This window comes from Chiloscyllium plagiosum, chromosome 26 (genome assembly GCF_004010195.1).
Source record: "Chiloscyllium plagiosum isolate BGI_BamShark_2017 chromosome 26, ASM401019v2, whole genome shotgun sequence".
In the NCBI taxonomy this organism is placed as follows: domain Eukaryota; kingdom Metazoa; phylum Chordata; class Chondrichthyes; order Orectolobiformes; family Hemiscylliidae; genus Chiloscyllium; species Chiloscyllium plagiosum.
The window spans coordinates 48,866,186-48,882,450 of NC_057735.1; the positions used below are offsets into that span (position 1 = coordinate 48,866,186).

The following is a 16,265-nucleotide window of genomic DNA, read 5'->3' on the forward strand; positions in this document are numbered from 1 at the left end:
ACACGCGGCAAGTACCTCACACAGAGGGTGGTAGGTGCCTGGAACGCGTTGCCAGCAGAGGTGGTAGAGGCAGGCACAGCAGATTCATTTAAGATGCATCTGGACAGATGCATGAGTAGGTGGGGAGCAGAGGGATACAGATGCTTAGGAATGGGGCGATAGGTTTAGACAGTGGATTTGGATTGGCTCAGGCTTGGAGGGCCGAAGGGCCTGTTCCTGGGCTGTAAACTTTCTTTGTTGTTTGTTCTTTTGTTGTGGGATCTTGCTGTGTGCACATTGGTTATGAATTTCTCACAACAGGAACTGCAATTTAAAAATAAATCATTGGCTTCTCTGGATGTAACCTATCTTTATTCAGTGAGAGCTCATAGCTGCTAAAGTCTCAATGAGCCAAAGTGTGCAAGAGCTGACTGAAAACTTGGCCTCAATAGTGTTACAGCTAAGATGGGAACCACTCACTGAGTCTGCTTTGGTTCACACAGAAGATAGAAAGAGACCTGTCCCTGATTACAATGCACTTAATCAAGCAACAATATTCCAAACATGTTGGATGTCTGAGGAAAGCACTGCTTCATTTAAGGCAAGTAAGCACGCAAGGAACTGTCTTGGGGATCGTGGAAATGGAAACAATTAGCACAAAGAAGTTAAACAAGGAGCTGTCTCTGTTTATTTTAGTTCATGTTTCTGGCACATTGCATTTGCTCTTTAATCTGTCGACCATCAGTGCTGGGAAAGAAAAGTGTTATCAACTTCTGAGAAATGGCATCAGTGTAAAGAGCTCCCAGACCAAAGGGCAGGGAAAACCATCTCTACACAGTCCCAGAAAGGCCACAGAGCAGGGAAAACCATCTCTACACAGTCCCAGTAAGGCCGCAGAGCAGGGAAAACCATCTCTACACAGTCCCAGTAAGGCCACAGAGCAGGGAAAACCATCTCTACACAGCCCCAGTAAGGCCACAGAGCAGGGAAAACCATCTCTACACAGCCCCAGTAAGGCCATAGAGTAGGGAAAACCATATCTACACAGTCCTAGTAAGGTCACAGAGCAGGGAAAAACATCTCTACAGAGCCCCAGTAAGGACATAGAGCAGGGAAAACCATCTGTACACAGCCCCAGTAAGGCCACAGGGCAGGGAAAACTATCTCTACACAGTCCCAGTAAGGCCACAGGGAGGGAAAACCACCTCTACATAGTCCCAGTAAGGCGACTGAGCAGGGAAAACCATCTCTACACAGCCCCAGGAAGGCCACAGGGAGGGAAAACCATGTCTGCACAGTCCCAGTAAGGCAACAGGGAGGGAAAACCATCTCTACACAGCCCCAGTAAGGCCACAGGGAGGGAAAACCATATCTACACAACCCCAGGAAGGCCACAGGGCAGGGGAAACCATCTCTATACAGTCCCAGTAAGACCACAGGGCAGGGAAAACCATCACTACACATTCCAGTAAGGCCACAGAGCAGGGGAAACCATATCTACACAGCCCCGGTAAGGTCACAGAGCAGGGAAAACCATCTCTACACAGCCCCGGTAAGGTCACAGAGCAGGGAAAACCATCTGTACACAGCCCCAGTAAGGCCACAAAGCAGGGAAGACCATCACTACACAGCCCCAGTAAGGCCACAGGGCAGGGAAAACCATCTCTACACAGCCCCAGTAAGGTGACTGAGCAAGGAAAACCATCTCTACATAGCCACAGGAAGGCCACAGGGAGAGAAAACCATCTCTGCACAGCCCCAGTAAGGCCACAAGGAGGGAAAAGCATATCTACACAGCCCCAGTAAGGCCACAAGGAGGGAAAACCATATCTACACAGCCCCAGTAAGGCCACAGGGCAGGGAAAACCATCTCTACACAGCCCCAGTAAGGCCACAGGGCAGGGAAAACCATATCTACACAGCCCCAGTAAGGCCACAGGGCAGGGAAAACCATCTCTACACAGCCCCAGTAAGGCCACAGGGCAGGGAAAACCATCTCTACACAGCCCCAGTAAGGCCACAGGGAGGGAAAACCACCTCTACATAGTCCCAGTAAGGTCACAGAGCAGGGAAAACCATCTCTACACAGCCCCAGTAAGGTCACAGAGCAGGGAAAACCATCTCTACACAGCCCCAGTAAGGCCACAGGGAGGGAAAACCATCTCTACACAGCCCCAGTAAGGTCACAGGGAGGGAAAACCACCTCTACATAGTCCCAGTAAGGCGACTGAGCAGGGAAAACCATCTCTACACAGTCCCAGTAAGGCCACAGGGAGGGAAAACCATGTCTGCAGAGTCCCAGTAAGGCAACAGGGAGGGAAAACCATCTCTACACATGCCAGTAAGGCCACAGAGCAGGGGAAACCATATCTACACAGCCTCAGTAAGGCCACAGGGAGGGAAAACCATCTCTACACAGCCCCAGTAAGGCCACAGGGAGGGAAAACCATCTCTACACAGTCCCAGTAAGGCCACAGAGCAGGGAAAACCATCTCTACACAGCCACAGTAAGGCCACAGGGCAGGGAAAACCATATCTACACAGACCCAGTAAGGCCACAGAGCAGGGAAAACCATATCTACATAGCCACAGGAAGGCCACAGGGAGAGAAAACCATCTCTACACAGCCCCAGTAAGGCCACGGGGCAGGGAAAACCATCTCTACACAGTCCCAGTAAGGCCACAGGGCAGGGAAAACCATCTGTCCATCGCCCCAGTACGGCCACATTGTACATCAAAAGAAACACTTTCTTATAAATCGGAGAGGGAAAGAAGAGTGTTATGGCAATGGGTCCTCCCTCGGTCAGCACTCACGGTGAAACATCAAGTTTTATTATGACTTGATGTTAATTCATTCTGAGCATTACTTCATTATTTAATTACTATTTTTTTGTGAAATGTAAGATTTTTTTTATATGCTTTGATTACTTGTAGGCTGGATTAGTACTTTGTTGATTTTATTTCCGTTTTTTGTTTGTTGTGTTTTGGTTATTATTTATTTAATTTTTAATTGTATATTAGTGTTTATATTTGATTGTGCTATTTTGTAAGTTTGTAAAAAAAGTAAAAAAAAATTACTTTTTCTTCAATAAAAATATCTATTAATAAAAACACTAAACAGATAAATCCATCTCTATATATCTAACAATATGTCACTGACCAGGCAACAAGCAACTCTCCCTCTATTTCCCCCACCATACATTCCCAAGGACTGAGATAGCATGGGGTTTAGCACAAGTGTACATTTTTCCTTGTGGTCTAGTGGTTGGGTTTTGGTGCTGTCACTGCTGTGGCCCTGAGTTCAGTCCCTGGTCAGGGTGGGTTTGCATTGGAGGAGGAGCAGGGAATGTTGCCTGGATGAAGACTCGACAAAGTGAGACTGGAAAAGCTGGGTTGTTTTCTTTGGAGGGGGCCAGAACGAGGTGTAGAAGGGACATGGACAGAGTAGACTGGAAGCAGCTGTTCCCCTCAAGTGACAGGTCAAGAACAAGGACACACAGTTTTAAGGTGGGAAGGCAGCAGGTTTATGTAGAATTTGAGGAAAAACATTCTTTCACCCAGAGACTCATGGGGTATGGACTGCACTGCCTGGGAGGGTAGTTGGACGAGCACTGAAACGTCATAACATTGAAGGTTATGAGTCCAGTGTGGAAAAGTCAAACATGTGTTGTTTTAGTGTATTTTTTGCCAGGACAGTATGGATAGGCCAAAGGCCCTTTGATTCTAAGATTCAATGTTACATTATCCCCATCAAACACTCCCAGGACAGGGACAGCGTGGGGTTAGATACAGAGTAACAGCTCCTTCTACGCTGACTATCAAACACTCCCAGGATAGGGGCAGCGCGGGGTTAGATACAGAGTAACAGCTCCTTCTACACTGACTAATCAAACACTCCCAGGACAGAGACAGCGTGGGGTTAGATATAGAGTAACAGCTCCTTCTAGCTGATGATTCAAACACTCCCAGGTCAGACACAGCGTGGGGTTAGGTACAGCATAACAGTTCCTTCTACGCTGACTAATCACACAATCCCAGGATAGTGACAGCACGGGGTTAGATGTAGAGTAACAGCTCTTTCTACGCTGACTCATCAAACACTCCCAGGACAGGGGCAGCGCGGGGTTAGATACAGAGAGACAGCTCCTTCAAAGCTGACTCATCAAAAACTCCAACGACAGGGACAGCGCGGGGTTAAATATAGAGTAACAGCACTTTCTACGCTGACCAATCAAACACTCCCAGGACAGGGACAGCGCGGGGTTGTGTACAGAGTAACAGCTCCGTCTATGCTGACTAATCAAACACTCCCAAGACAGGGGCAGCGCGGGGTTAAATACAGAGTAACAGCTCCTTCTAGCTGATGAATCACACACTCCCAAGACAGGGGCAGCGCGGGGTTAAATACAGAGTAACAGCTCCTTCTAGCTGATGAATCATACACTCCCAGGACAGGGGCAGCGCAGGGTTAAATATAGAGTAACAGCTCCTTCTAGCTGATGAATCACACACTCCCAGGACAGGGGCAGTGCGGGGTTAAATATAGAGTAACAGCTCCTTCTAGCTGATGAATCAAACACTCCCAGGTCAGAGGAGAAAGTGAGGACTGCAGATGCTGGAGATCAGAGCTGGAAATGTGTTGCTGGAAAAGCGCAGCAGGTCAGGCAGCATCCAAGGAACAGGAGAATCCACGTTTCCACATTTCCTGAAGAAGGGCTTATGCCCGAAACACCGATTCTCCTGATCCCTGGATGCTGCCTGACCTGCTGCGCTTTTCCAGCAACACATTTTCAACTCCCAGGTCAGAGACAGCGTGGGGTTAGGTACAACATAACAGCTCCTTCTACGCTGACTAATCACACAATCCAAGGATAGGGACAGCGTGGGGTTAGATATAGAGTAACAGCTCCTTTTACGCTGACTAATCAAGCACTCCCAGGACAGGGGCAGCGCGGGGTTAAATATAGAGTAACAGCTCCTTCTACGCTGACTAATCACACACTCCCAGGACAGGGGCAGCGCGGGGTTAAATATAGAGTAACAAATCCTTCTACACTGACTAATCACACACTCCCAGGACAGGGGCAGCGCGGGGTTAACTATAGAGTAACAGCTCCTTCTACGCTGACTAATCACACACTCCCAGGACAGGGGCAGCGCGGGGTTAAATATAGAGTAACAGCTCCTTCTACGCTGACTAATCACACACTCCCAAGACAGGGGCAGCGCGGGGTTAAATACAGAGTAAAAGCTCCTTCTACGCTGACTAATCACACACTCCCAAGACAGGGGCAGCGCGGGGTTAAATATAGAGTAACAGCTCCTTCTATGCTGACTAATCACACACTCCCAAGACAGGGGCAGCGCGGGGTTAAATATAGAGTAACAGCTCCTTCTACGCTGACTAATCAAACTCTCTCAGGACAGGCACTGGACCGGGATAGATATAGGGTAACAGCTCCTTCTAGGCTGACTCATCAAACACTCCCAGGACAGGGGCAGCGCGGGGTTAGATATAGAGTAACAGCTCCTTCTACGCTGACTAATCAAACACTCCCAGGACAGGGGCAGCGCGGGGTTAGATATAGAGTAACAGATCCTTCTACGCTGATTAATCAAACACTCCCAGGACAGAGACAGCGCGGGGTTAGATATAGAGTAACAGCTCCTTCTACGCTGACTAATCAAACTCTCTCAGGACAGAGACAGTGTGGGGTTAGATATAGAGCAATAGCTCCTTCTACGCTGACTAATCAAACTCTCTCAGGACAGGCACTGGACCGGGATAGATATAGGGTAACAGCTCCTTCTAGGCTGACTCATCAAACACTCCCAGGACAGCAACAGCGCAGGGTTAGATACAGAGTAACATCACATTCTTCATTGACTAATCAAACACTCCCAGGACAGAGACAGCGTGGGGTTAGATATAGAGTAACAGCTCCTTCTACACTGACTAATCAAACACTGCCAGGATAGGGACAGCACGGGCTTGGACACAGAGTAACAGCTCCTTCTATGCTGACTAATCAAACACTCCCAGGACAGGGACAGCGTGGGGTTAGATATAGAGTAACAGCTCCTTCTACACTGACTAATCAAACACTCCCAGGATAGGAACAGCGTGGGGTTAGATATAGAGTAACAGCATCTTCTGCGTTGACTAATCAAACACTCCCAGGACAGGGACAGCGTGGGGTTAGATACAGAGTAACAGCTCCTTCTACGCTGACTAATCAAACACTCCCAGGACAGGGACAGCGTGGGGTTAGATATAGAGTAACAGCTCCTTCTACACTGACTAATCAAACACTCCCAGGACAGGGACAACGTGGGGTTAGATATAGAGAAACAGCTCCTTCTGCATTGACTAATCAAACACTCCCAGGACAGGGACAGCGTGGGGTTAGATATAGAGTAACAGCTCCTTCTACGCTGCCTAGTCAAACACTCCCAGGACAGGGACAACGTGGGGTTAGATACAGAGTAACAGCTCCTTCTACGCTGACTAATCACACACTCCCAGGATAGGGACAGCGTGGGGTTAGATACAGAGTAACAGCTCCTTCTACACTGACTAATCAAACACTCCCAGGACAGGGACAGCGCGGGGTTAGATATAGAGTAACAGATCCTTCTACGCTGACTAAGCAAATACTCCCAGGACAGGGACAGCGTGGGGTTAGATACAGAGTAACAGCTCTTTCTCTGCCGACGAATCAAACTCTCTCAGGACAAGGACAGTGCTGGGTTAGATATAGAGTAATATCTCCTTCTACGCTGACTAATCAAACTCTCTCAAGACAGGCACCGGGCCGTGAGAGATATAGGGTAACAGCTCCTTCTAGGCTGTCCATTCAAACACTCCCAGGAAAGGGACAACGTGGGGTTAGATACAGGGTAACAGCTCCTTCTACGCTGACTAATCAAACACTCCCAGGATAGGGGCAGCACGGGGTTAGATATAGAATAACAGCTCCTTCTACACTGACTAATCACTCACTCCCAGGACAGGGACAGCGTGAGTAGATACAGATTAACAGCTCCTTCTACACTGTCTGGTCAAACACTCCCTGGACTGGGACAACATGGGGTTAGAAACAGAGTAACAGCTCTTTCTACGCTGACTAATCAAACACTCCCAGGACAGAGACAGTGTGGGGTTAGATATAGAGTAACATCTCATTCTACGTTGACTAATCAAACACTCCCAGGACAGGGGCAGCGCGGGGTTAGATATAGAGGAACAGCTCCTTCTACACTGACTAATCAAACACTCCCAGGACAGGGACATCGCGGGGTTAGATATAGAGGAACAGCTCCTTCTACACTGACTAATCAAACAGTCCCAGGACAGGGACAGCGCGGGGTTAGATATAGAGGAACAGCTCCTTCTACACTGACTAATCAAACACTCCCAGGACAGGGACAGTGCGGGGTTATGTACAGAGTAACAGGTCCTTCTACGCTGACTAATCAAACACTCCCAGGACAGGGACAGCACGGGGTTAGATACAGAGTAACAGCTCCTTCTATGCTGACTAATCAAACACTCCCAGGATAGGGACAGCACGGGGTTAGATATAGAGTAACAGCTCCTTCTACACTGACTAATCAAACACTCCCAGGACAGGGGCAGCGCGGGGTTAGATATAGAGTAACAGCTCCTTCTACACTGACTAATCAAACACTCCCAGGACAGGGGCAGCGCGGGGTTAGATATAGAGTAACAGCTCCTTCTACACTGACTCATCAAACACTCCCAGGACAGGGACAGCGCGGGTTTAGATATAGAGTAACAGCATCTTCTACGTTGATTAATCAAACAATCCCAGGACAGAGACATCGTGGGGTTAGATACAGATTAACAGCTCCTTGTACGCTGACTCATCAAACAGTCCCAGGACAGGGACAGCGCGGGATGAGATGTAGAGTAACAGCTCTTTCTACGCTGACTCATCAAACACTCCCAGGACAGAGACAGCGTGGGGTTAGATATAGAGTAACAGGTCCTTCTACGCTGACTAATCAAACACTCCCAGGAATGGGACAGCGTGGGGTTAGATATAGAGTAACAGCTCTTTCTACGCTGACTAATCAAACACTCCCAGGACAGGGACAGTGCGGGGTTACATACTGATTAACCACTCCTTCTACGCTAACTAATCAAACATTCTCATGACAAGGACAGCGTGGGGTTAGATATAGAGTAACATCTCATTCTACGCTGACTAATCAAACACTCCCAGGACAGGGACAGCACGGGGTTAGATAGAGATTAACAGCTCTTTCTACGCTGACTGGTCAACACTCCAAGGACCGGGACAACATGGGGTTAGATATAGAGTAACAGCTCTTGCTACGCTGACTAATCAAACACTTCCAGGACAGGTTTAGCGCGGGCTTAGACATAGAGTAACAGCTCCTTCTACGCTGACTAATCAAACACTCCCAGGATAGGGGCAGCACGGGGTTAGATATAGAGTAACAGCTCCTTCTACGCTGACTAATCAAACTCTCTCAGGATAGGGGCAGCGTGGGGTTAGATATAGAGTAACAGCTCCTTCTACGCTGACTAATCACACACTCCCAGGACAGGGACAGCGTGGGGTTAGATATAGAATAACATCTCATTCGACGTTGACTAATAGATATAGAATAACATCTCATTCGACGTTGACTAATCAAACACTCCCAAGATTGGGACAGCGTGGGGTTAGATAGAGATTAACAGCTCTTTCTACGCTGACTGGTCAACACTCCAAGGACCGGGACAACATGGGGTTAGATATAGTGTAACAGCTCTTTCTACGCTGACTAATCAAACACTTCCAGGACAGGTTTAGCGTGGGCTTAGACATAGAGTAACAGCTCCTTCTACGCTGACTACTCAAACACTCCCAGGACAGGGACAGCGCGGGGTTAGATACAGAGTAACAGTTCTTTCTACGCTGATTAATAAAACTCTCTCAGGACACGAACAGCTCGGATTTAGTTACTGTGTAACAGCTCCTTCTACACTGACTAATCAAACACTCCCCGGATTGGGACAGCACGGGGTTAGATACAGAGTAACAGCTCCTTCTACGCTGACTAATCAAACACTCCCAGGACAGAGACAGCGTGGGGTTAGATACAGAGTAACAGCTCCTTCTACGCTGACTAATCAAACACTCCCAGGACAGGGACAGCGTGGGGTTAGATATAGAGTAACAGCCCCTTCTACGCTGACTAATCAAACACTCCCAGGACAGGTTTAGCGCGGGCTTAGACATAGAGTAACAGCTCCTTCTACGCTGACTAATCAAACACTCCCAGGACAGGGACAGCGCGGGGTTATGTACAGAGTAACAGCTCCTTCTACGCTGACTAATCGAACACTCCCAGGACAGGGACAGCGCAGCGTTAGGTACAGAGTAACAGCTCCTTCTACGCTGACTAATCAAACACTCCCAGGACAGGGAAAGCGTGGGGTTAGATACAGAGTAACAGCTCCTTCTACACTGACTAATCAAACTCTCTCAGGACAGGGACAGCGTGGGGTTAGATATAGAATAACATCTCATTCGACGTTGACTAATCAAACACTCCCAAGATTGGGACAGCGTGGTGTTAGATATAGAGTAACAGCCCCTTCTACACTGACTAATCACACACTCCCAGGACAGGGACAGCGCGGGGTTAGATACAGAGTAACAGGTCTTTCTACGCTGATTAATAAAACTCTCTCAGGACACGAACAGCGCGGATTTAGTTACTGTGTAACAGCTCCTTCTACACTGACTAATCAAACACTCCCAGGACAGGGACAGCGCGGGGTTAGATATAGAATAACAGCTCCTTCTACGCTGACTCATCAAACACTCCCCGGACAGGGACAGCGCGGGGTTAGATATAGAATAACAGCTCCTTCTACACTGACTAATCAAACACTCCCAGGACAGGGACAGCGTGGGGTTAGATATAGAGTAACAGCTCCTTCTACACTGACTAATCAAACACTCCCAGGACAGGGACAACGTGGGGTTAGATACAGAGTAACAGCTCTTTCTACACTGCCTAATCAAACACTCCCAGAACAGGGACAGCGCGGGGTTAGATACAGAGTAAAGTTCTCTCTCCACTGTCCCCATCAAACACTCTCAGGACACGGTCAGCACAGTTTTAGATATAGAGTAAAGCTGCCTCTACACTGTCCCCCCATCAAACACTCCCATGACAGGGACAGCACAGGGTTAGAAACAGAGTAAAGCTCTCTCTACACTGTCCCCCATCAAACACTCCCAGGATAGGGACAGCATCGGGTTAAATGCAGAGTTAAGCTCTCTGTACACTGTCCCCTGGCAAACAGTCCCAGGACAGGCTCAGCACGGACTTAGATACAGAGTAAAACTCCCTGTACACTGTCCCCATCAACCACTCCCAGAACTGGGACAGCACAAGGTTCAGCACAGGCTAAAGCTCCCTTTACACTGTCCCCATCAAACACTCCCCACGACATGGACAGAATTAGGTTAGACACAGAGTTAAAGTTCCTTTCTCTGTGGCATCAATGTTCCTAGATGCAAACCTCAGAAGAACAGCCTTTCCTGCAGCAGCTGAATATTTCAAACACCCAGCCCAGGAAAATGTGGTAGCCCAGGTTTAAAATTATCAATGTTTACTGAATTAAAGGCTAAGCCCACTTGAGCTAACTGCAGGATGGGTTGGACCCACTGGATATGTTTACCTCAGGTTCTTTACAGTGGCCAGCTGAGAATTTGACTTTTTCTGGCTCCAGATTTGAGGACAGAGTTCTCAGTCCCTGCTCCAGCTCTTGTTGTCACCAGTTCTGTTCCAACAGAAAGTAATATATGTCCAGCATAATTCATGGGAATAGTGATAAAACAGAAGCAATTGGGTCTAAAGGTTACTCACCGAAACATTGATGATTCAGTTCTTGGGCTGTGTGCAGTGAAATAATGGAAAAATCATACGGCAGTCCCTAGAAAACGACACTAAATTGACCACAGTGACATAGATCAATGTCTCCACATCATTCTGTGATCAAAACCCCACCACAAGTGACCTCTCACTGACTCACAAACTCTTTGAAGTGATGGGGTCAGAGGTGGACTGAACATGCATCTACTCAACTCATTGCAATGTTATTCTGAGCTTCTCGACTGAGACTGTACAGGTCATTGGTCCATTTTAATTTACTCTTGGTTATGTCTGTAGGCACTAATACTGGCACACAGAACCGTAACCATATCCCTTAACCATGAGGTCAGCTGCTCTTAAAGCAAGGAAGGTAGGAATATGGACTATGGGCAGGCAGAAGGGATTAGTTTAACTTGGCATCATGTTCAGCATAACATTGTGGACTGAAAGGCATGTCCCTCTGTTGTTTTGTTCTATGTTCTATGTTCTGCATCATCTGGGACTATAATCACAACTGGTGACCCAGAGTCAACACTGATGCTGTCACTTCATTGCCACTTATAAACTCAGAAGGCCAGGAGGAATGATATGTGGAGAGAAAAAGAGTCCTGATGCAGTGTTTCGAAGCTGCCCAGAGCAGATCAACCACTCAAACTGTCCAACCACAAGCCAGCTGAGGAGTTGATAGGATTTGACCAGAATTTCTGAAGAACATTGGATCGCAAGACAGGAAATGGCTTTAAAAGTCAAAGCTGTTTACCCACATTCATAGCCCACACACCATTCCAGACATTTTAAAGTGATGTGCAAACAAAGCAAGGGTAATGTGAGAATTAATTTTTTTCTCATACATTGCCTGGAAATGGTTTAGAGGCAGGTTCAACTGAAGCATTCATGAGGGCACTTGATGATCAATTCAATAACTGTAGTAATATGGGGGATTGGCCCTCGGTAACAGAACTAGTACAGACATGATGGGCTGAATGACCTGCACTATTTCAGTTCTGTGAATCTATGAGTTTGCTTCCATCCAACACAGTGAATGTTGTCAAGCCAAGGAAGATACCCAGAGATTCACGTAACTATCATCCCATCACCCTGCTCTCAATAATATTTAACATTAGACATCTGCCCCTGCATAACACACCGAGTCCCACCCTGGCAACAATCCCAGCAGACAGGTTACATTTAGATTACATTACAGTGTAGAAACAGGCCCTTCGGCCCAACAAGTCCACACCGACCCGCCGAAGCGCAACCCACCCATACCCCTACATTTACCCCTTACCTACGGGCAATTTAGCATGGCCAATTCACCTGACCCTGCACATCTTTTGGACTGTGGGAGGAAACCGGAGCACCCGGAGGAAACCCACACAGACACGGGGAGAACGTGCAAACTCCACACAGTCAGTCGCCTGAGGCGGGAATTGAACCCGGGTCCTTGGCGCTGTGAGGCAGCAGTGCTAACCACTGTGCCGCGGTGCCGCCCACAGGTCTACACGCTGACTGCAACTGCTCTGCTCTGAGTGAGTGCTGACACTGACCTCTCACATTAAGGCCTGATTTAGGCCTCAAGACAGGAACCGCTATTGCTGGCTTGTGCTGGGCCTGTGACACACTCACCACAACTGCACAGCCAGTGACCAAGAACCTCCCGTGAAAACTCGCGAATCATCAATTCCTTGATCAAGCATTGACTGCTCCATGCTCACATGACTAGGCCCTGGATAATCAGACTGGAGAAGCCCAAGACATTGAGGAAACACTCAGTGAAGATCCACATTCTCTGGAAGCCTACTTTATAAATTGGGGATTTCAATTAAACCCTGAACAATACCATCATTTCAACTACTCACCTGAGCAATCGAAAGCTGGGGAAGATCTTGAAACCAGTTCTCTTGCTGACCTCTCACTCGTGAGAATCACAAAATACCTTGACATCATTCTTAATGGTGTATTGACCTACATCCTGATTGTCAGAACCACAGGGTCGAGATGTCACAGAACTTCTTGTGGAAACTGGTGGACCCACATAATGTATAGGGTTTCACTTGCCTTGATCCAGAATATTACTACTCCACCCAGCTCAGGAACCATCACATTAGCCACTTCCAGATGTTATGGTGCAATTATTTCTAAACATTTAGATCAACACATCTTAGATTAATAAAGTCATGTCGTCATACAGCATGGAAAGAGGCTCTTTGGTCCAATTCATCCATTCTGACCAGGTTTCCCAAGCTAAACCAATCCCATTTGCTTGCCATCATCCCACTAAATCTTTCCGATTCGTGTACCTATCCAAATGTCTTTTAAATATTATAACCACATTTATCACTTCCTCTGGCAGATCATTCCACATCCAAACTACCCTCCTCATGAAAACGTTGCCCCTCAGGTCCCTTTTAAATCTCTCCCCTCTCACCTTGAACCTATGCCCTCCAGTTTTGGACTCCGCCATCTGAGGGAAAAAAATCTTTGCTATTCATCTGTCTAAGGTCCGCATGATTTTATAAACCTCCATTAGGTCACCTCTCAGCGTCCGACATTCCAGGGAAACAAAGTCCCAGCCTATCCAGCCTCGCATTATAAATCAAACATTCTAGGCTCAGTAACACCTTTGCAAATCTTTTCTGCACCTTTTCCAATTTATTAACCTTGGGTGGCGTCCTGAGCTCACTTTGCCCCTTTTTATTCTGGCTTCCTTGTGATAAAGTCAAATTCCCATCTGTTTTGAACCCTAACTGCTGTTTTTATAAAGATTTGCGTACTTGGTCTCTGAAGTCACCCTGTTCCTCCAGATTTCCAAATGTCTCGCCGTTGATCCACCTCAAAAAACATCATCAGCTGACTGTTGATACATACGCTCAAAAATACCCCAATACACTCAGCCAAAGTCCCATAGTCCCTGCTGGAGGACACTCCAGTTCTTACAGATTGTAGCAGCCTCATTTTGTGATGACACACATCCTGGTTGACTGCAGGCATCACTAACACATGCGGGTGACTGACCTGAGTGGTGAAATCCCACATTCCATCCTTCCACTGGGAGCCTGGACAATCCTCAACACCCTGAGGATAGGATGGGGAAGGTGAGTAACTGCCTCAATTTGTGACTGTAGCCACAGCCTGAACTTGTGTTCTAACAGACCCATCGCTGGACCCATCACAAACACGCACATTGCATCAGCTGAAGCTGGAGAATGAATTGTTACCCTCAACATCAAACTATAACTGCTTCCTCAGCCACGCACACAGAAACTTGCATATCCTCCATTTCTTTCTCTGTCATGTTTATGCATGTCCCTATTCAAAGAATCGATACAAATCATCTCAACTACTCCAGTGTTAGCCCGTTCTCCAGGAAACGATGTCCCTTCTGAATTCTTGACTGGATTTACTGATGGGGCACTAATTTGGACAAGTCAATAAGTAAAATAGCTTTCTCAACATTTACTTGATCAAAGCCCCAATAATTTTGGAAACTATAGGTAATTCCTCAGCTTTCTCTTTTCTCGAGAGAAAAACTCCCATCTGTTCAGCCATTCCAAGGTCTCTCTTGGAAGTGGTTACTAAGTCTGATCCCACCATACTTTCCTCTGCCGTGTTTCTGTTAGTCACTCATGGGTGTTACTGGCTGGGCCAGCATGTCCCTAGTTGCCCCTTGAGAAGGTGGTGGTGAGCTACCTTCTTGAACTGCTGCAGGACATGTGCTGTAGGTCGATCCACAATGCCATTAGGGAGGGAATTCCAGGATTTTGACCCAGTGACAGTGAAATAATTGTGATATATTTCTAAGTCAGGATGATGAATGGCTTGGCAGAGAACATGAAGGTGGTGCTATTCCCAAGTATCTTCTGTCCTTGTCCTTCTGGAAGGAAGTGGTTGTGGCTTTGGAAGGTGTTGTCTGAGGTTCTTTGGCATATTCCTACAGCACATCTTGTAGATGGTACACACTGCTGCTATCAGTGGTGGAGGGAGTGGATGCTTGTGGAAGAGATGCCAATAAGTGGGCTGCTTTGTCCTGGACAGTATCTAGCTTCTTGAGTGTTATTGGAACTGTATCCATGCAGATGGTGTGGAGTATTCCATCACACTCCTGACTTGTGCCTTGTGGATAGGCCTTTGAGAGTCAGGAGATATGTTACTCACTACAGGATTCCTAGCTTCTAATCTAATCAAATAATTCATCTCTTGCGTTTTGGCTGACCTTAAGTCTGAATCATCTGATGACCAGTAGGAACTGTTCTTCCCTCTTTGCTCTGTCAACTGGACCTTGATCAAACACATCAAGTGAATTCCCATTCACCTTCCTTGCTCGCTCTGAAGAGAATAATCACAGTTTCCAGATATCTTCCCATGATATAAATTGAGCGTGTGAGAGAAACGTCTGTACAAAGGTAATAAGTTATATCGGTGGAATTTGAGCATTGATATTGACTGTAAATTTAATTTGACATATTCGTAGTGATGTGTCCAAGATGGATGCCAGGCCAGAACAGCACATGAAAACCCAGATTATCTTATTATTTCTTTAATTTCCTTGTGGAGCAATAATGAGAGGCTAAAGAAATGGAGAAATGGAGTGACTTCAGAGGCCAGGTACACAAATCATTTTAAAAAAAAGGTGCCAGGTTAAAAAAAAATAGTCAAAAAGGCCAAAGGCATCTAGGCCTTGAAGAATTTCAATAATTAGCTGTATTGTCAAACATACTCACATGGGTACAGGGAAAAGTTTCCAAGTAGCCATTTACGGAGCCATCTTATGTACTAAGGTATGCAGATATAGATTCTTCAGTACGAGGTCTTAAGGGGAAAAAAACAGTAAAATAAATAAATTTAAAAATTGAGAAATAAATTAGATAAATGGAAAAATAAGAGTTCAGAATAACAGTCTTTCCAACCCAGACCGCGCCAAGCTCCAGCTCGAGACCAGGAGTCTGAATCCAGGCTGAGGTTGGGATTTTTGTCCCATGTTAAGGTCGACAGTCAAGTCCACACTGAATCCAAGTGTTTGTGTCCACGCTGGGGCCAGGGGTTCGGGTCCACACTGAGGCTGGGTATTTGTGTCCACGCTGAGGCCGGGTGTTTGTGTCCACACTGAGGCCCGGTGTTTGTGTCCACACTGAGGCCCGGTGTTTGTGTCCACACTGAGGCTGGGTATTTGTGTCCACACTGAGGCCGGGAGTTTGTGTCCACACTGAGGCCAGGAGTTTGTGTCCACACTGAGGCCAGGCATTTGTGTCCATGCTGAGGCGGGGAGTTTGTGTCCACACTCAGGCCGGGTATTTGTGTCCACGCTATGGCCAGGAGTTTGTGTACACGCTGAGGCCGGGTATTTGTGTCCACACTGAGGCCGG

General features: G+C 47.1%; 1 long non-coding RNA gene across 1 annotated transcript in view; it reads right to left on the reverse strand.

The window, feature by feature from the left end:
• LOC122563000 overlaps positions 1-11,079 on the reverse strand; it is a 20,541-nt gene extending 9,462 nt beyond the window's left edge. Inside the window, exons 1-2 of the long non-coding RNA XR_006315466.1 lie at positions 10,897-11,079; positions 10,709-10,810 (exon numbers count right to left, since the gene is read on the reverse strand). This is a non-coding gene — a long non-coding RNA (uncharacterized LOC122563000). The remainder of the gene's footprint in view (positions 1-10,708; positions 10,811-10,896) is intronic.
• Between the last annotated feature and the right edge of the window lie 5,186 nt (positions 11,080-16,265).